We start from the raw sequence: 22,379 nt of genomic DNA, 5'->3' as shown, positions 1-22,379 counted from the left end.
GTCCCATTTCTTAAAAGACTCAAAAGTGCATACTCCAATATATCCTTGGATTTATGCCGATTTATGACTTTCAGAAGTTTACAAACATTTATCGAATTATGTATTAAAGCTGTACTCCTAGCAAACATTTTATGGATTGCATTTCCACATGAATAAATATACATGGTCAAAAGTTCGAATCCCAGCAGGTCATCGCAGCATTTCTTCTTTCAAAGATCGATGACATGACTATCAGTAAGTTGAATAACAATGAACACCTCTTATTTCAGCACCAAAAGACCCTAGTGTGCCTTACATATACACATGTTGTGTTATATTTGCTCATTTGAAAATCTGCTGAGCAATTGCAAATTCACCCTTTCTACACCCTATTTTTTCCACACATGAACATGTTTTTACTCCTGCCCTCCTAATTAGTAAATGTCCCACCTTTTCTAGTGTGGGTGGAGTTTGAAGTAGAGTTGGTGAACAGGCCTTTAACAATGCAAGTTAATGTACACAGAATTCAAGCCCTGGCTGTACCGAATAGTCAGCGAGGCTGTTATCAGAATTCGATGTAATGAGAACAATGTAATAATCTCATCTCACTGCTTTGGCACCAAGATGGACAAGTGGAATTTTTTTTGTACACATCAAGTATTTTCGGACGGATGCGCCCTAAGAACAAGTAGACATTTAATAAAAAATGTACACGCCAGAAACGGAATTAAAGAAAACTTTAAAATCTGGGCTAAAGCGCTTCAACATTGTTCTTCCAAAACCTTGAAAGTTTGGAAGGATTAGAATAGCTAAGAAAGTTACATGCAGCACTCATATTAAGGATCCTTCCTTGAAGCTTGTTTTTAAATAAAGTGGTTTTGTTAGACCCTTTCTTCCACTTCCCACAACATAGTGTGATTACTAGCAAGTACTTGCTGGCCAATTAGGGAAATGTACACCGCTTCGTAGAAAACAAATTTAAATTATCAGTTTCGTTATTCTTGCAATGTTACTTCACTGCCTTATAGGTGGAATTAATCCCACTTAGACTGATCAAGATAAACATGAGATTGCCAATAAAGAAAACAAGTGAAAGGTAGGCTAGAAGACGTTCAAGTGACACCATTGGGATCCATGAGGTAATGACAACTATGTAATATCATTAAAGATGTAACAAAACACAAATATAACCCTGAGAATATCTATATTAAGAAGAAAATAGCCATTGCAGGAGTTTCTTTCGGATCCTATCCAAATTCTACCAACTTCTCATATTTGGATCATGGTGAATCCATGTTTTTGTTGTTTTCTTTTTCCAATCTGCGTGCTTTACGCTGCATTGAACACAAACTGCTCTCTCTGAACCAACTTTAATTACTTTGCCTAGGAAACAACCATACCGTGGATCATTTAACTATTTTGAACCACTTTCTGAAGTGTAATTCGTTAGTCTGTTTTACATACTAAATGTGCACATTCTGCATGTTCTGTTTATTTTTTTAACGCATTTTTATTGGCATTTATAATATACAGTACATGAATATATAAATATATTTGTGTACTGGACATATTAAGAGGAACTTGACAGTATGTCCGCTTGAAAATAATTATTCAAATATTTATTGCTGAGGTAGTTGCTATGCAGGGAATCCCCTATATGTGTTGAGAAGTAAAAGTGACAAAATCACATCAAACATCTAACAGCGCCAGGTTGACCGATCCTTGAACAACCTTAGTGAGACAAATAAGGCACACATTTCACATTCTTCCCCATAACTGTCTTGGTAGGATCTAGCCAACTTCACTTCCATTCAGGTTGTCAGAAGGTTTGACAGTAAAATCCAGACCATAGCATTACTCTTGTTCTTAGTCAAAGGCATTATTTAAGGGAATTCATAGAGGCCAATAATTTAAACTTGCAAACAGAAAAAGCAAGCCAAACTGTCTCAGCGGTCAGCGAACCAAACCGATGCGGTAATATCTGGGTATCCCAAAAAGAGAAATCAAAGGGTCACATAACGGCCCATGAAGAGGGGGAAGGAGACGCCCACAAGCATGTTCTCAATGGCGGGGGTTGCAACTACTCGTGCGCTGCAATTCGGTCACCATGAGAGGAGGTACATCTCCCTCAAGTACTGCATCCACCTATACAGTTTAGTGCATGCCCTCTTCCTAATCTGTATTTCCAGAGGAGTCTTCTCCAGCTTCCTCAACTAGTATGTCCCGTCCCTCTGCTTTGTCCCCTGCATACCCCACTGAATGCTCCAAGGGTGCCAGAATTACAGCCCCAGCTCTTTTCGTACGTCACCGGTATCTTTCCTAATCAGAGGCCTCTCTTCCACTCTAGCCCAGACCGTAACATCACTCCGCCAGGTCGCAGCCACTGTTGTCATCACCTATTTCCACTTCATTGCTATATATCTCTTGGCCAGAGCTAGGGCTAGATCTAAAACTGTAGAGCCCACTTTCTTTTTCAGGGTTCTAGGAAACCCCCACAGTAGGCAGGTTTCCAAATTAAAGTCTAGTATGACGAGTTCGTATCGCCGTCTCCCAGAACAGACGTGGCTTAGGGCAGCTCCAAGTCTGGTTACCAAAATCTACATCCAGGAAGACAACTCTGCGGCAGGTCCATAACTCCCTTCCATTGATGACCTGAATGAAGCCTTTGAGGTGTGAAATATGTCATATGGACAAAATTAAATTGTGTGCATTTCAGCCTCCTGTTTCTATAAACTCTCTTGGGTTATTCCAATGTCTTACACCATTCTGAGTCTGTGAACTCTCTCCCCAGTATTACTTTCCACCGACCTCTGATTGCCACCAGAGGTTTCTGAACCATTCCCGATTGTGAATTATAGAACCATTTCACCAGATGTTGTGCAGTGCCCATGAATACCATCATTTTTAACAGCGAATGGGTCTCCAGTTTTTCTCGGCTGCCCCAACCAAAGGTCCCCAAAGGTTTGTGCCAGCGCTTCGTATTTTAAAAAATTGACCCGGCGGAAGACAGTGAAAACATAACTGAATGAGTGAGGCAATGTATAGGAATTTGTGGCGAGCACAGAGTAATCCACTGACAAGCGGGGAGCACAGGCACGATATGACTGATTTTCCTAGGTTGCAGGATGAAATTATATTGCCCTTGACCCTGTCTGACAAAAAGTCATAATAGATTTTGTGTAGTCGTTCACCATTCATATCACTAACTGCTGGTTTCGTTTTGTATTGTTTTATAAAAACTAAAAAATAAAGGTTTAAAAAAAAACAATTACCAGGAGACAAGTCATATTGGGTCACTAAGTCATCCAGCAGGATCATCATGCCCAGCTGATAGCAGTCCCCCACCATCACTACTCCATTGTCCATTCAGGTAGCTAATTGTTCATCTGTGAAAAAGGAAAGCGTGTCACCATGTCCCGGCGGTCTGCATATCCTGTTATAATAGTAAGGTCTCATTCTTTACCATTACATATCATGGACTATCTTGAATAGCTGATTTATTCCTCGCTGTCCTCCGGATCAGTTTTGGCTGCCTTAAAGGTAGCAATTGAAACACTTCTTCTTAAATAAAATGATATCACTCTAAACCCTGAGCCATCCTTGGTGAAGAAACTGCAGAGGTTCACATAATTCAGTAACATCCTACTCCAGGGAAAAATGCGATTTTGACCCCCAAAAAAAGACTAATGGTCGTTTCCATATTGAATGGTGTTTGGACTTAATTGGGTGTCAGTGACATGAGTCTTTGCTGCAGTAAGGATCGGAACAAGTGGAAATTGGTGACTTTGTCCTTACTTGGAATCCCCATGTCCTCTATGGCAGTGGACAAACTGTAGCGGTGCCCCATTTATTTTCGTACGATGCTGTCAAGTGCAGGCTCCCTTAGGGATTAGATCTGTCCTCCACTGTTTTTGTACACTCCCTCCTTTGGTGGAATTAAATGAATCGTTTGGAACCAGTCTAGGCCAATCGATAAGTGTTAAGCAGACTCATCCTTCATCTGAGCTTTGGCAAAAATTAAGCAATTTACCTTGTTTCTACAGATAAAAGGATAGGCGTATTTAATCTGAAAAGACCGAAAACTGAGTTCAAAATTGTGGAAGCAGACTACGGCCTGACCTTTAGAAATCCGGCTATCTGATCTATTTTATTTCGTCATTGTCCGTGCAGCCAGAGAATAAGTTGAAGATTTATCTTGCCTCTAAACGATCACCGCTCAGATTTCGTAATGCAGTATTTCTTGTTACAAATGCATTTTGTTGTGTCTCCATAATATCAGTCACAAATGTTAACAGCACCTTTTCTAAAACCTACTAGCAAATCTATCCATTTACAATGTTGTCTTCTCTTTCCCCATCTCAGCAGACGGTCTCTAAGCAATTATTTTTAACTAATATTTTTTAAGCCAATGAGACACCTCATCGTATCTCCCTAGTTGAATGTCAACGTGTGCTGTTGTGGCTGTCTCTAGTACTGTGGCGTTTGATTTGCCTATGAGATCTACACAAACGTTTTCAGAATCTTTTCTGTTAAGTTCTTCTGGTGCCTCTGCCTTGATGGGGAATTAATAGCAGTTCTGGTTTACCTAATGACATTTCGATTTGACAAACAATAAAAATAATTCCTAATATAGTTACACTAACCATATGTTTTCTTCTCTGGCATTTTCTAATTGAAATTAAGAAAATTGTTGAGTCCCTCGATGAGAAAAATACCTTAGTATATGATTACGATAAGAGCCTGGCAACTTGTAGTTTATCGGAAATTATCACTAATCTCCCTTATCTACTTTTACTTGAAAAAGTACCAATCCTTCAATTTTGTTCATTTTTGAAAGTGTATAATCTGCTTACCTATTTCCAAGTTGGTTTCCTGTAAGGAAGAGAGGCATCCCGTCCTCCTGTCTTTTATGAATGTTTTTGTTTGTTATGAAAATGCTTTTTAGTGGATGACTTAAAAGCGTTCATGATATTTTGGTTGATATTCTCTCTCAACGTGCAAGTTAATTGTCTAAAACCGAATGTCACTTAAACCGAAGTTCTGATATCAAGGTTCTGGTAGTGAATCCCATTCCCTTAAGATTAGTACTCTGGGCATTTATTTGGATGAGGCTTTAAGATTGTTTGATCCATTTATGTCAATTTTTGAATATTGCATATTTTATGAATCCGTTTCAGAAGGTACTTGGCAATCACACCTGAGTGATTTTTTCACTTTCTGAAGTGTCTTTGTGTTTGGTCTTTTTTAATGGCTTCATTATGGGGTTACTCGAGTATCTGAACAATCGCTTACTGTACATTTTGAATTCTAACCCTTCATTACCCACAGTCGTGCTCCCAGGTTTCCTTATCGTATGCAGGACCAGCCTTCCACTCCTGGGTTTTTTCCTTTGAATGTTGGTGCAAGTGTTCCGGTTTATGTAGTTATTACAAATTATAAAAAAACATGGGCGTGGGTTTCTCATGCATGGATTTTAAAAACATGAGTGCTCTGTAACCGGTGCCAGTCATCATCAACCTAGATCCACAGTTAAGTTTCTTTTGTCAAGCAAAAACCATCATTGTTTTGGGTTGGGATCCCACTTCCCTGTTGGATAAATTATCTCCAACGTGGGCAAAAACCTTCTTTTTTTAATCTTTAGCTACTGAGGATTTAGGAATGGAAAAGACTTATCGCAATGTTGTTGCATTGACTTTCAACAAACAAGGGATTAATGCACATGCCCCTTTATTCCATTAGCCTATCAGTTTTTTCTTTAAACGGTTTCAGGGCTGTGTTCCTACGTGTTTGCTGCTCTCAGCTGAGAATGGCCCCCTTTTGATTAGAAAATTAACATGCAGTGGTAGCTTCAGGAGCACTTTGCTCTGTTGTGGAAATAACAAAACACGTGTACGTGGCTCCTCACGTGGAACAGGTTTTACAATTCCCCGTCCCCTTCAGTTTCAGCTTCAGCTTCAGAAGCTTTGTTAGATTGGCATACAAGAATTAGCTTTGCAATGGAAATGGATTAGCTCCTTCCTCACTGGAAGAACCCAAAGGGTCAGGCTGCCACTCTTCATATCAGAGAACTAGACAATCCTATGTAGTGTCCATAGGGATTGTCCGTCAGCCCCACACTTTTCAACATACACATGACCTCGCTCGCCAACATCATCCGATCACAAGACATCCCCATCATCTCCTACACCGATGACACCCAACTGATCAGCTCCCTGACTGATAGGACAAAACCACAAAAACCAACTTCACCAACTGCATGGCCATGGTAGCAGATTGGATGCGAACCATCTGCCTTAAGCTCTACTACGACAAGATGGAAGTACTGATCTTCGACAACTTGACCTCCCCACTGGGTTCCACCTAAGTCATCTGGGCTAGCACACACAATCGCAGAACATGCTAGAAATTTAAGGGTCATCCTATATGACAAGCTCAACATGACGGCTCTAGTTAATGCTGTGTGCACCTCCTGCTTCCACATCTTATGCATGCTGCAAAAGATCTTCAAATGGTTGCCTCAGAATACCAGACTGACCATCACACAAGTACTCATCACCAGCAGGCTGCACTACAGCAACTCTCTCTACACCGGAATCTCCAAACAACTCCTACTCAGACTGCCGACCATCCAGAACACATCCGCAAGACTCCTACCCGACATCCCACACTGCAGCCACATCACACCACACCCCAAGAAGCGTCACTGCCTCTGTGTTCACAGCCAATTCAAACTTCTCACACATGCATATGAAGCCCTACACACCACAGGACCAGAATACATGAACAGCTGCATACACTTTCACCAATCTACCAGACACCTATGCTCTGCCTCACTCTCAATCGCATATACACACCGCATCCGCAAAAGCAAAACAGAAGGTCATTCATTCTCCTACATCGTACCCAAGACATGGAACAACCTTTCATAACATATAAGAGCCTCCTTCCGTAAGAAGCTGAAGGCCTGGCTCTTAATTTAGCCACCTTGATACCACACACCTAGCACCTTTCCCAAGTACTTGAATACTCTCCCGGGTGATTAGTGCGCTGTACAGTTCAATAACCTATAGTGGGTAGAAGGTTCTAAAATAGCATTATAGTGCATCTGCCTCATGCTGAACTCCTTGGTAAAGACCATCTGCCTGTAGGCCACATATTGGCAGTGTTCAATAAGGCTTTATAAAACAGTGCCTTGGCTCTTTTTAGTACTATATTCAGCCTCTGTGTATTACTGAAAAATTTGACAAGTATATCTATATATAATTTTTTGTATCAAATTTGTCACGGTACACATGCATACCTGTGTGGCAGTTTAGGTTTGTATACTCCAGTATGAGTCTGTATTTTGTGTTTAGTTTAACCACTCATAAAAGGGATATTCATTGTTGAATGGCATGGTACTAGGCCTACCTGGTATTGTAATTCTGACGGAATAACTTTAATATCACACACTTGCGAATTCAAAAGATATTAGGCTTGAGTCTGTGGTTCATTATGAGAAGTCACATGTGGTATTGAGTCATGGGATATGGGATAAAGGGCCTCTTGTTGTACATTATAAGGATATTGCAAGTCGCTAAGGACTTCTGTGACCATACAGAGGAACAAGGATGAAAGCATAGTTCCTTTATGAAGTCATGAAACTCTGAGGGAGTCAGCATGTCATGTCAGAGGGAGGCTGCAACTTCAGAAGACTGAAACTGGTGGGGGAGGCCAAAGAATCAAAATCATCAAATTTGCCATGAGGCCATGGCTGCAGCCCGACAGCTGCTATTCCACTGCCACAAGAGCGTGGCCACACCTTTCCCGCCAGAACTCCAACTTCCAGAAGCAGGTATCCGCAGGGCATGAGAACTGCGAGTCTGAGAAGCAGGCTGAAGCCTGATATATGAATAATGTCTGAAGGGAAAAGTGAACCAAACTGTTGGGCGAGTATAGCCTTGGTGGGTGATTGAGTGCACCAGAGCCTAGCCATCACCTTGTTCCCGATTAGACACCAGCGATCACATTTGTGGGGGAACTCTGTTAGCCCTGTATGCCTGTCTCCTAATTGTATTGTGTATTATTTAGTAACGCTGAGTGATTAAAGTACTTTCTTTCACTTAAAACTAGAACTGGGATGGGCAATACTTTGTTGGTTGGCTGTTGAGTTCTGAGCTCTTGTCCTCCACATTACTTCCCTGAAAAGACTGTGACTGCTCGCTACCCTGACAGTCAGGAGCCAAAACAATTCTACTTGGCCCAGTTTTGCCCACTTTCCGGCGTTCTAGCAGGACGTACAGCTGGACACCATTGACAAACTGCCACAACGTTTGGGCCTCAGTAGCCCTTGTTTTGCCTATGGTCCCTCCAAGGGGGTCTGACAAGGTGGCAACAATATATATGGTCTTAACCCCTTCGATGCTGATGACGAGCTCAGCTAGTCATCACCCACTGGTGGCGTGTGCTGATGACGAGCTGAGCTCGTCATGTATCGCGGTAATTTAAAAAAATGCCGCACAGCGCAAAAGTCGCCGCAGCAGCGATGCGGTTAAAAGCCAGAGTTATAGTTAAGTTATAGTTGCAAAATAAAACTGAAAACTCCCTGAAATAAGCCATTTATGGTTGGCTATACATACCATCTGGAAAAACTTTAAATCACCCTCCAAAGGGACTTCTCAAAACCTTACAATATTTATACCATTAAGTAACAAGACTTTTTGAAAAAAATATATTTTTATTTATAGATTGTCAACAATTAGAAATCACAACCATCAGCCCTGACACACCCGGAGGCGTTGAAAGGGCAAACAATATCAATTTGGCTAAGCTTTATCTTCATACATTGTATACACCAGGCTGCCAGTCCAACAAAGCATAAATCATTCTTGTGTCCATGTGGCCGTCCAAGGCAGCTTAGATTTGCGCGCTGAGCATAGGCTGGTCTGCGTTCGAAGAGTCATTACAACTAACACGAGAACAAAGAGGAAAAAATGAAGAAAGAACCGAAAAGAGAAAAGAAGAAGGGCTGTGGGGAAAGGGGGAAAGGGGGAGGGGTCTCTCTGGCCATCAAATAGAAGGTGCTCCTAGAATTCCAGCAGCACGTTCACATCTCATGAGCGCATTCTTGCGCCTACTAGCCTATATTGGCAGGGGACTCCGCCTGGTTAGGTGGCAGCGCAGTGAGGTAACTCTACAGCGGTTCCCAAATGTTCTATGGGTGAATCTGCGCAGGCATAAGCTCCCAGAATTCTGATAGCTGGTTATGACAGAAAGCAGCTTCCTTAAGCCAGTCAGCTACCTGTGGCTTTCGTTTACGACCCCAGCAAATTGCCACCCGCCTTTTAGCAAGTAGAAGAAGCATGGCCGCCAGCTTCCTGTTTTCAGATGGCACATTGTGCACATAGCCTAGCAGGATGACTGTGTGGATCGCTCGCAGGTATGCCCCGTTACCGCCTCCAGTACATTGAAGATGTTCCCTCCAGTACTCCGTGATGTCTGGGTATGCCCATGGCGCTCTGCAACACACACCTCCTGCATGATCACTCAAACCCGCTTTATGCATCCACACAGGGTTCCTGTTTATCCTATGAAGGAATTTCAAATGGATAATTCGCAGTCTGTAATTAGACGACAATTCCCTGGCCTGCGTGCAACTGTATTCCCATACTTTATCCCCAAAGGGGGCTCCCAGGCTTTCCTCCCATTTGCGCCGCGCCGGTGGGGTGCATATCAGAGATTTGCACTGCATACCAGAGTATAAGGGGGTAATAAGTTTACGAGGGGACGGGTTAGTCAGAAATTCGTCCATGACTCTGAATGTCGTTGGTGCTATTGGGAAGAATTCGTAGGCCGTCCGATACACGGCTCTGAGCTGGAAGTATGTTAATCTATCCATCAGTCCCGTGTGGTCGTCCCCTAACACCTCCTCCATGCTTATGAAAGCGCTGTCAGGGAATGTATTCCCGAGTGTGTGTAGCCTCCGCAGTCTGTGACAGACTCCTGCTTCGGTTGTGAAAGGGAATGTGGGGTGTGTGATGAGTGGCACAGAGGGTGCAAACAGAGTGTCCAGCTGTGCCCTTCATCGGAGATCATGCCATGCCCAGACTGTGCAGCCGACTTGGGTGATTCCAGCCCGGGGCGGTTTTCGTTCCGGAAGAGTGCCATGTGCAGTGGGACCGGGTCCACCTGATCGCTCTCTGGGACGGTATGCACCATAAATTGAGTTGGGTAGATCCAGGGAAACCTGAACTGGGCCTGCGCCAGTTATGGTACAGTTCAATTTCTGGGGCTCCCAGTCCCCCTTGCTCAAACAGAAGCGTGAGGGTCTCCCATGCGATACGCGGCTGTCCGCCTGCCCAGACAAGAGATATCTGATTCGAACAAAGTCTTTTCTTGAATTCCACAGTGAGAGGCAGTGGAAGGTTGATAAAAATGTATAACAACTTGGGCAGCACCACCATCTTAGCAATGGCAATCCGGTCTGCCAATGACAATGGGAGTTGCCTGCACTGATGTAGCCGGCTCTCAAGCCATTCCATCAGTTTTTAATTTTTTATTTTTAAAAGCTTTATTGTATCTTGTAAATCATACAACACACATTACAGGCTTGCAATAACATTCGCAACAACTTTGCAAGTTACATCCATGACAGGCATAAATGATACAATGCAACATATTTTCATTTTTATCTACAAACGGAGCACAATACATTACACAGCGGGAGGTGTTAGTACATTCTGATGAGTCTGCAGGTATGCCGTTAGCGGTGCCCAATAATCCATGGGCTTAGATTTTGTTTAGAGTTCCTCTTCATAAGTTTTCAGTGTGTCTCTACTGTATGCCATATCTTGGAGCCAGTGTTTACTACTATAGTATTTTTTGCTATCCCATTGCATTGATACCCTTCTTTACGTCAATAGTAATGCTATTGTACATAGTTTACGTTTAACAGATCGTAAATTTGCCACAAACCCCAGCAGACACACAGAGATTGTGTATTCTATTTTTGTTCCTAACACAGTGCCCAGTATCTGTTATTGCTTCCCAGTACTCTCGAATATGAGGGCACTGCCAAAGCCATTCCATCAGTTTGCCGTAATTGTATCGCCAGAGATCTTCAGGGTCTCGACAGATCCATATGCCCAGGTACTTTACTGGGGAGTCTGCCCATTTGAGTGGGAACTCCGACCGGAACTAGTCAGTAGCTGCTCTCAGCTGGAAGATCATGGGCTTCCCACAGTTGAGCTTAACACTGAGAGGCTGCCAATCCGAGTAATCTCATGGATGAGTGGGTCCAGGTTTGTAGCCCTGCGGTTGACATACCGGGTCACATCATCCACGTACCAGGATACCAGGATCACTCGTGGTGTAAAATTAGGAACTTTTTGCACGTGATGTTGTAATCTGGCTGCAAGTGGCTCCATAGCAACAGCAAATAGGACAGGTGACAACGGGCATCCCTACATGGTGCCACTCGCCACCTTGATAGGTGAGATGACTCTAGCCGCAATCTGTGGTCGGGGAGGAATACAAGAGAGTGATCATTCTTTATTAAAAAAATGGGCTCAGGCCGATACGGGCGAAGTTTAAAAAGGTAAGGCCACTCCAAGGTGTTGAATACCATTGTGGCATCCATAAAAATTGCTGCTGCCAGGAGAGAGTGGTCAGTCTCTTGTATGGTGGCGAAGAGGTTGCAGAGATTATGCAACGTGCTCCTACCGGGAACAAAGCCACAAAGCCACACAGGTCGGGTCTAAGCACCATAGGGAGCAGGGGAAGTAACCGGGAGGCAAGCAGCTTGGCGAGGATTTTAGTATCAAGATTGATCATAGAAAAAGGCTGGTACCGCAATGGGTCCTTGTCCGGCATAAGAAAAGTCACGATCAATGCCTCTTGGAGAGGGGGAGGGAATCCTTGTTCCAATGCCTCCTTGTACATGTTGAGGAGATGGGGCACAAGGAGTGGTGCAAACTCCTTGTAGAATGCAGATGTGAGTCCGCCCAGGCCCGGTGCCTTGTCCCCGGGCATTGCACGGATCACCCCCATCTTCTCCTCTTCAGAAAATGGCTTGTCTAGATACTTACGATGAGTATCGCTTAGCAATACCAGTTCAGTCATGTCAAGGAAAGATAGCAGGTCTGGATGTGCTTCAGTCTGATGTGCAATGTATAGTGAGGAATAAAAGGCCATAATTTCCATTTGCACCACCTCTTGTCCAACGACAGAGGCATCTTCGCTGATCCGTAACTCTCTATTGTAGTCGTTTGCCCATGTTTTTTTTAGAAGTCCTGCTAGTGTTTTACCGGCTCGGTCTCCTTCACTGTACTGGCGGGCTCGGCCTCCTTGCCTAGATAAAGTGTCTCTCTGTGCGCTGCTTCTTCGAATTCAGCCATCTTGCCCTTGTTGTCCTAAGATTGCTAGCTGGTTGGAAGCAAAATACTCTGATTCACGCTCCAGTATCTCCCCCTCCAGGTGCCGGAGGTTGCCTCTAAACGCACGCAGGACCCCTGCCTGTTTGCCGATACACTGGCCTCTGATGACTGTCTTGAAGGCCTCCCACAGAGTGGACGGGGATTCCACTGAGCCAGAGTTTATTTCAAGATATTCAGTGATTGCGGATCTGATCTCTTCCCTAAAGACCTGGTCTCGGAGAGCCCCAGCTGGGAGCCTCTAAGAGAAATGCTCTGCTCTGAGCTTCAGGCAGCGTGATTTCTAGTAGAATCGGTGCATGGTCAGAGAGGGACCTAGGAAGATGGGCACTCTTGCACACCCAGGTGTCCACGTCTCGTATAGTCAACTAGTAGTTGATTCTAGACCATGTGGGTCCAGCTGCCGAAACACAGGTTCATTCTCTGTTGTGCTAGTGTCGGCCGCGCCAGACATCGACCAAGTCATGATCCTCCATGAGGACCTGTAGCGGCTCTGCCGCTTGCGGATGATGTCTGCGGGGTCTGTCCGATCTGTCCTTCTCAGAGTAGAGAGCTACATTAAAATCCCCATCTCCATAGTGTCGCGCCCGGGCCCATGGACTCTGCCAAACGCCAAACTTCAGCAAAAAAGGAAGGGTCATCTTTGTTGGGGCCATACACAGATATGAGCTGGATCGGGCGACCTCCGAGCACCCCCGCCGCCAAAACATGGGTATGGGGTCCCTGCTATGAATTTGCTATGAATTTTTCTCCCGTCCATCCCACGCGTAGGCGCGTGCAGCTAGTGTTAGTTAAATACAGCTCTTATAAGAACCCCATGGTGGTTAAGGTATGCCGCTACTAGGCGCATCTTTCTGCATTCAATTCAATCCTCATACATTCCATGTTACCACTTCCAGAGTGGTTACTCATGTAGCATTGGCACCCATGCAGGCATCCACAAAAATAGAAATGTGTAGGTATTGGGGCATCTCCCTACGTATGCTGATATGAGGCCAGAAAGGGGAAAGGGGAGAGGAGAGGGAGAGGGGGATAGAACAAAAAATCCAGAGGATAGCAAAGATAAATCACCTGTTACCCAACATTCACAACCCCACCCACTACAGCCACCAAACCAGGCAGAAAAGGCATTTCCCCTGCCCCAAATTGGTCAACAATGGTCAACATTGCATCAAGAAATGGGATTCATCGTAGAGGGTAGCGCCAGGGACCCAGCATATCCCAGCAGTAGTAGTGTTGGGCAGCTGGATTGGTGATGGAGAGAGGGACTGCCTCTCCTGCCATCAGGCCATCTCGTGCAGTTTCTAGCATGAGCAGTTAGCAAAGGCCGATGCAGCCGGTAGAGGGGCTGAGCTCTTTCCCATCTGATCCTGCCAGACCACAGGGGTTTCCTGCCAGCCCATTTGATGTCGGAGTTTAGTCATTTTGGCTGAGGGGGATCTTCAGTCAACCTTGTCCTTGGGCGCGGTGGATTTAGCAGGCCGGAGACTCCGAACAAACTTGGCAGCCAGCTTAAGGTCAGTAAAGAACGAGGTTTTGCCAGAGTGTAAAATGCGGAGCTTCTCAGGGTAAAGAGAGTACTTAATGTCCTGTTGTTGCTGCAGGTGCTTTACTGTCACAAACAACAGTCTGGCAGTCTGGACAGAGATAGTAAAGTCTGGGGAAAAGGAGATCACGTTGCCCGGGTATCTGGTTTCCTGCAGGTCTCTGGCTTTCCGGAGCACCGTGTTGTGGTCCCTGTAATTGAGTAGTATCGCAATTATTGGTCTTGCCGGTGGCCCCGGGGGGTGGTTTTCAAGCTGAGTGATCTGTGGGCGCATTCGACTATGCAGACCTTTGACAAAGTGTCGCCAAAGAAGGAGCAGAGCATTTCTTCGATGTAATCCTCAACCCTGGTCATTGTGGTGGTTTCTGGAATTCCAAGTATCCGTAAGTTGTTATGCCCAGGCCTTGTTTCAAGGTCTTCATTCTTGTTCGGATAACTTCCAGGACCTTCTCCATTTGCAGCAGTTTCTCCCGGTGGTATTGCTCTCATCCTCCAGCAAGGAGGTGCTCTGTTCGACCTCAGCAATGCGCATATCGTGATTTGTCATTTTATCTCTGAGCTGATCCGGTCGGTCAGACATGGAGTCTATTTTGAGGTCGAGATTGTTTCAAGTCAGTAAACATTTCACGAATATTGTGCTCGTCGCTGGACTATGGGTTCGTGCTGGTCGCAGTTTGCTCTTTGGCCGTCGGGTTGGTGCCTCTGGGGGGTTTGCGCTGTTCAAAGGAGATCTTAGGTTGCCTTGTATCAGGCTTGCCCATGCTTCACTCCATGGTTCCCGCGCAGAGCTGCTTAGTTGGCTGAGCCAGTGGTCCCAGACGCTGTCACTCTAATGCAAACTGGCACGGTTCCGCGCCTAACCCGCCTGCCCAATTTGCCGTCCTCTTCCTCCAGCAATGGCGGGGCATGGCGTGCTAGTGCTGAGACCTCCTAAATCCGTTCCGCCCAGATGCAACAGTTGCTCTGTTCCGCACACCTGCCCATCCCTCGTCGCTGCATTGCTGGTCACCCCCAGGGTTCGCCATCAGTACAGGTGCTCCAGATGGGGGGGGGGGAGGAGGGAGAGGTCCAAATACCCACTGCCACGTTCCGTGTTCCAGGGTCTGTGCTCAGTTTCCTGGTGTCTCTCCCCACCACAGGAGCGTTCAAGACACAGTCAAGTATCGCAGGTGTTTAGTGGCACCTGAATCAAGGATGTCTTTGTGCAGTGCATCCAGCTAGTCGCCTACTGATTACTTGGGACCCTCTCAGTAGTGCTGGTCATGTTGCCTGCGTGGGGAGAGAGAAAAAGAAAAGGAGAGGGGGGTGTGTTTCTTCTGTCCGCCGCTCCACCCCCCCCCCCCTCCCCTCCCCCCTGTTGGTGGATGTCTCTCCCAGGCTCCAGAGTGGGTACAGGCAGCCCAACCTCACTGGCGGGTGGATCGGGCTTGGCCACACAGTAGTCATTGGGTCCCAGGCCTCAGAGAAATGCTGCCCGGCTGCGGCCTGTTTCTCCGCGCCTTCCTCAACGATCCCTAGGTGCCTGTAGCAACGTTGCGGCTCCTTGTCTGCCGGGCAGTTTCCCAGCCAAATCCCCTGCAGCCCTGGCGCGCACCCTCTCACCTTCGTCCCGGTCCTGCAGGGGGGCTGGCTGCGCTCACCATCCACCGCTCCTGTGCTTCGGCCTGCAGCCGCACTGCGGCACCAGGGGGCCCAGCACCTTCCTGCGGGCAGGACGTATCATACGGGCCTCCTCACTGCACAGCACCCGCCCCAGTCGGCCCTCCAGTTACTCTGCAGCTCCACTGCTGGCGAGGAGTCTCCATCCCAGCCTAGACAGTCTGGTCATCCATCTTGCTGCGCAAGGCCACACTCGCGGATCCGCTTCACCAAGTCATCCGCCCTCTCCGGGCAGCATCTGTTGGCAAAATTACAGGCAGCAGCTTCCCCGTAATGTCTGGGATCTATTTTTGTGGGCTAGATCAGTGGCCCAATCTGCTAGATAATTGCCGGATAGTCTATCCAGCAAGCAGAGCCTCACTACGTGGTGGCCATTTTGCAGCTGGCACTCTAGGCCCCCCCCTTGAGTAACACGACTTAACGCCACAACATAATTGAATAATATATTGAAAATAAGAATGAAAAAGTAACAGTAGTTTCTTTAGCTTTGTATTCTTCTGCAGTATGCATTGTTTTCTCATTTTTGTAGTAATCCAGAGCTGAGTACCAGTGACCCTCCGTAGAAGAAGTCATTGGTGATAAAGTTACATAAGTTGATATGGCATGGTTAGGCACAGTGACCATTTGCTGAGGAGCAATTCTAAAGGGCTGAAGTCTAACTGATGACATGATGATGGAATAAGGTATGCCAGGGCATATTTTAGGCTTAGTAAACCAATACGGCCATATGATTTGGATGCCTGACAATAATTAGACACTTGGGGTAGGGAATATACTGACTGGTTGGGGATGTGTGATGAAATATGATCGGGACCTATCTAACATTTGCCCTGATCTCCATATTATCTGCTGAGTTATACCTAATAATTATGATCGCTGTAAAGCACCTGCTTTTTGGACTGACACTTTAAAATAATCATATAACTGCAAAATACAAACCATTGTATGAGCATACTGACTTAGAAGTACATTTTATCATCAACTGCAGGTAAGAGATTAGATGACCTGCTTGTCTGACTTCTGACAGTCCTTGTCTAACAGAGCATAACGTTCTGGAGAGTCTATGAGAAACACCTCACAGTTCAACTTTTCTCAGAGAAGGCTATACTTCCTTTTGTGGCTAAGGTGATCTGCTGGGTGTGTCCTCAATAATATCGGGGTGAACACAACAATAACAATATCACTCATGATTTAAATGGTAAGTTGATGTTACTGAATTTGAGCCGATGGTTGCTAGTGGGGCACACTGGCTTTCATTTTTCTCATCACTAAAACAAGTAAGAGTGAGGAAAAACACACAAACGAGAAAGAAGGGGGAAGAGAACTAGAGAAAGACTGGCACAAAGGGAGAAACAATGGAGCGGCTATGGTAAAAGTTAGGTGCAACAGTGTTTGGTAGGCCACTAAAGAGGTCTAAGATGAATTCCGCACTACGCAGCCTTGGTATTTGGTGCACCGATTTTTAATAGCACCGCCAGTTCAGAGCTTTGGGAAGCAGCATTTATTCTTTTATAAAGTAAGCACTGTGTGATATGGCCTGTCATGAGTGATATTCAAAAGGATGTATAGTGAGGAGTGTGACCCGCTCTTTCAGATGCTCTCTACTGCATCAGATACCTGGACTGCTGCTGTTTATATTGTACACAACGTACTTTAGTTTGTGCATCAGTGATATTTCTATTCTCTCCACTGACGGGAATACACCTGAGCCTGGTCCTTTTCCCACAGCTCCGAAGTTGAGGTGGGAGCGTGATACGGTTCGGTACCTTGGAGTAGCTGTTTACAGCTCCCTGGACTTGTTATATGAGGGGAACTTCAGGTGTCTGTTGGCTGGGCTGCAGAGCTCCGTTGCCTTCTGGTCTGCGTTGCCTCTGTCAGTCAGTGGCGTTTTCAAAATGATCATATTGCTTTGTCTTCTTTAATTGCTTGTGGCACTCCCGTTGGAGTTGACCCAAAATGTTTTTCGGGAGATGGATGACCTGCTTCTCTCACTATATTGGGGCACCTCGCATCTCCCTGAAGCCCTCCGAAAGTTGCATGTGCCCATGGCTGAGGGAGCCTAGATGCTCCCGACTTGGCATTATATGACTTAGCCGCGCAGCTTCAGTGGGTGGCGTGTTGGCTGGCCTTTTTATGGTATGGTGTAAGAGCTGCCGAGGGTGGCTCTACTTCGAAGGATTGCTTATTGGGTTTTCTACTGAAGCCCACTCCTGCTTCCAGGGTACAGTATTCGAATATCCTGATTAGGACTGTGCATTATGTTTGGGCTAATGCCCGTACTCTCGTGAGCTACCTCTTTTGGTAATATGGCGTTGTGGGCTACCCCGGAGGGTGGTCTGGTCTCTGTGAGTGGTTGACGGTGGGGATTGATGTCTTGGGTGATCTTTTTGTGGGGGCAAATTGTTGCCTTTTTCAGATCTCTGGGAGCCCTATGATATTTCGATAAGCAATTTCGTCCTTCATGGAGTCTTGACCTGCAAGATACAATAATGGTGGGGTGCTGGTGTTGCGGAACCTCCGGAACATGACTGCCTGTGTCATCTGTTCCTTATTACAGGTCAGATAAAAGCAGCTACATCACTTTATAGGGCACTGTTAGAGGCTCTGGTTACGTTGGACGCCTCTCTCTTATTCCTTATGGAGGAAGATACTGGAAGCTAGTTCTAAAGTATCTAGAAATGCCCGCTTCAAACGTATTCAGTTCTTCTATTTACCAGTCCTATTTGACTCCCAGACGTATACACAATATGCTTCCGGCAGCGACCTCTGAGTCCGCCTAGTGTGCCGTTGAGGATGCAGATCTTTTCCGTATGGTCTGGTCTTGCCCGATCTTATTACCTTATTCGATAATGGTCCTCCAGGTGTTTTGGGGGGCCAAGGATAGAGACTTTCATTGGAGCCCCCATATATGCCTGCTTGGCCTCCATGAATGCTCGGTGGCTTGGAATGTTACTGATCGGTTTTTGGACTTGGTCTTGCTGCTTGCCTGCAGGCAACTGACTGAGTTGGCAGTCGATCCGGTGTCCTGATGTCTACCGTTGGTGGATAGAGTTAACAAAGTGGGCAGACTGCGAAAGGGGGGCGATTCATAGGTTGGAAGTTGAGGGGTTCGGAAAGTACCGATATTACCTACTGGAGACACTATCTTATTAGCTTTTCCATGAATGGATAGAGGCGGCTGGGTGTATGTAGATGGATCCTCTTCTGGCGGTTCCTTACCCTCTTCGATGCTAGAGTGCCAAGTCCGGCTCTGATTGACACTCCATAGTGGCTTTCTTTTCTCTTTGCTTCCTTGCTCTGCTTTTCCCCTCCATTTGTGTGCGGGGGATCCTAGGACCAGTGCATAGTGGTTTTATTGGGAGGGGAAGGTTTTGCTTGTCTATTTCTATATTTTGTGCTTTCCCATTGTTTAGGCTCCCTCATCCTTTGTATTGGGGAGAATTTATTCTGCTGGGTTTGTTGATACAGTTGATTGCTGCTCACTGTAACTTCATTGTTATTAGACTTCTGCTGTCGTGTCTCGGAGTTAAGCCTTCCGGTATTTATGTTCTTATATACGTTAATTTGTTACATTGTGTTTTTTAAAAAAGGACTCCACTGACAGATTGTCTTCTAATAATTTTTCCCAGCAGTTTAAAGCTTTATAGGTCATATGTCTCTTATTTGCATAATGCTTATGTACTCATGGTTATTGACATTAATAGTTTTTTTTCCAAATCGAGTGAGATTGTTCTGTAGTCTGCTTCAAGGCCATGCCAGTCCGCTTTTAGCTAGACATTATCGACCACCACAATAAGCTTGCCTACTAGAACCAAACCTGCACACTATTTGGTGCTCATGTCTGCACAAAGACAGCGGGGACTAAGAATTAGACAGTCTCTAGATTACTCTGCTCTACCATCCCTGTGTATTTAGCTTTCCCTGCCACTACCATATAGGTACTGTTTGGAGGAATTAACCAGTGTCTCTTGTGCTACTTCTGTGCAGTGTAAACATTTCTTTCTTACTCTACCTGAGGACTTTAATGCTGCAGTCCACTGATCCTCAGCTAAATGCTCCTCTGTTATTCTTCTCTGACTTTTAAACCAAGTTGCCTTCACAAGAGCAAAGTTAAAAAGTCTGTTGAACAAACCACTGAGGTTTCACAAATCTGTGGACTTGGCACAGAAAACCATTATTTTTATTTAACACTTTTGTTTATTGGCATTTTCAAAAATATTACTTTGCAGTTCAGAATAAACTCGTAGTCAGATTTCTGAGATTACAGCTATTCGTAATGCAGTTCGAAATATGTACTGAATCAGTTTTTAAGATCTACAATTATATGCCCACACTCTACTAGCAGAGGCAAACAAACCCCTGCCCAGGGATTGGGTTATTTTTAGGAGCTAGGAGTAGGCAATCTATTCTATACACAGTAGCATCTACTCACCACCCACCAGACTCCACCCCACAGCCTTCCCTACCTCAATGTCAACTGTTCCTTCATCCCCAGCGGACTCACATTCATCAACCATTTCCCTCCAGGGAAAAGTAATAGGTCTGCGATTTATGCCCCTAGCTTCCTCTCTCTGAAGTGCCCTTTCTTCACCTCATGCCCAGCGTCTAGCATCAGGTACCCATGTCACCACACTATGGGCTGGATTTACGAAATTATGTTTTTCTATTTCCTAAATAGCGAATCCTTGCTATTTGGGAAACGCAAAATGGAATGTACAAAATTAGTAATTCCCTAAAAGCAATTCCTACGGCGTTGGAATCGATATTAGGAAATTCCTATTTAGGAAATCCCTATTTAGGAGATGCTGAACCATTTGCAAATTGTTTTGCATTTCCAAATTTGCGATTGCAAAACCAAGGGTGCTTCAGGGCCTATTGCACCCCAATAAACAGTGGTGCAAATGTATGCTTTATGGTACTTAAAAAAAAAAAAGAAAGCTTTTTGGGAGTGCTTTTTTGTAAATGGCACATGGTTACCATCAACTTGGAGTCTATTGTAATAGCATTTACTAAATGCCCAATTTGCATTTAGGAAATGCTGTGTACATGTGCTTAGGAAATTGCATTTAGGAAATCCCTATTTGCGATTTCCTATTCAGGTAATCGCAAAGTGCGATTTTCGCATTTTGCGATTTCCTGTCTGCTTTTGTACATTATGAAAGGCTGTTTTACATTTCTTAACTCCCCAAAATTGCGATTTGGCCGGTTAAGAAATGCAAAAAGCTTTTGTTCATCTGGCCTTTGGTCCTCTGGGTGACATCCAGACCATGGCCACACACCACATGGCCAAAGCCAGACAAAGTCCACACATCTCTTCCCCACCTTCTTGGGGACTGGCATTCAGAAGAGACCAAGTAAACAAACAACAGGTGTATTAATGAGTGATCTAGACATGGAACCCTACAAGACAAGGACACTCCCAGGTCATGTGTCCAAATTCTGCTGCTACAGTTGTGCAGCGAGGGGACCCTTTGGCTCCTCTGCATATATTGATTGGATCCTTTGAGGAGTTAGATATGTCTCATGGATATAATTAAATGGAATGTATTTTAGACTTGTTTAGCGAGAAACCTTCTGTGGATACGGAAGTATCCTCCCCTATTCAGCATTTATCATATCCATCCCCAAATCAGCAGACCAACCAGACCAGAGAGCGCCTAAAGCTATCGTTACTAGCCAATTTAGGGCCATATAGAGCCATGAAACCAAATGAGATCCCGATCCCAGGATCAGTAGTAACTCAAGGAATGCATGTGTTGGATGTTCCACTCTTGCGTCCTTCCCCCCAGAAATCACGTATCGCATGAGTAAGGCCTTCATAAGCAATGAATTACGGTATTCACCTGTTACAACGCATTTTTTACTCCGCACTACCACTACAACGCGGGCATTACAACGCATACCGTTACAACGCATTGCGCTGGGGGCGCTCTAGGATAAGAGGTAAGTTTAATTTACTATCCAACACCTTCCCTAGGGTCCACGGGGACTGGAGTTAGAATAGTAAATTATACTTACCACTATCCAGCACCCCAAAGCGCTATGCGTTGTAGCGGTATGCGTTGTAAATACCGCGTTGTAATGGTACGCGGAGTAAAAGTATGCGTTGTAACGACATACATCCATGAATTACGCACTGGCAGGCCTGACTGTTATACCAGCTCACCAAAGGTAACTAAAGCATTTGTTTGGAAACAGTCTCCTAGGGTCACCAACCCTACCTCTGCCCAGTTCGTGTGTCTTGAACTAAAGAAAGACAATAGCTCGCCATGAGAAGGTTCCGCCAAATGGAATTCAGGGGCAGATAGGGACAGTGCGTCACAGACCTCGTCGCCAGCAGTCCAGGGCAGTAGACAAAAGAATAAGCGGGTTTGGAATCCAAATTGCTGGACGGAACAGTTTTGCCAACAGGAAACCCTGGTTGGGTTCATTACCCACCATATCAAGATCCACTAGGTCCACTCTATCAAACCTTCTTGCGATCCACTGGAGTTGAGTTGTTAGAAAGTTCAATTCAAAGTCTGGGACTCCCAGGCCCCTTTCGCAGGCCACTCTCAAGTGTGTGGCGACATAGGAACTCAGAATTTTCACCTTAAGATTTACAAAAAAGTAGAAAAGTTTGAAAACCATTCTAGAGGGTATGGTATCTCAAGCCAACCAAAACTGACAGTGTACATTAGGAAGTGTCATTAGACTATCCTAGCTAAAATATCTATGTATGATGGCCTAAATCATAGAAGTATAAAGTTGGGTACATGGTAATGGAAAGATGCTTCAAGGTGGTT

General features: G+C 45.2%; 1 protein-coding gene across 4 annotated transcripts in view; it reads left to right on the top strand.

The window, feature by feature from the left end:
* Positions 1 to 22,379, top strand: part of GLCCI1 (glucocorticoid induced 1) — a 277,278-nt gene that overhangs the window by 47,007 nt on the left and 207,892 nt on the right. The gene's annotated exons all lie outside the window — the stretch shown is intronic.

The sequence above is a fragment of the Lissotriton vulgaris genome, chromosome 10, assembly GCF_964263255.1.
Source record: "Lissotriton vulgaris chromosome 10, aLisVul1.2, whole genome shotgun sequence".
Lineage (NCBI taxonomy): Eukaryota > Metazoa > Chordata > Amphibia > Caudata > Salamandridae > Lissotriton > Lissotriton vulgaris.
Note: the sequence above shows the minus strand (reverse complement) of the source record. Positions and strands in the feature narration are given on the sequence as shown.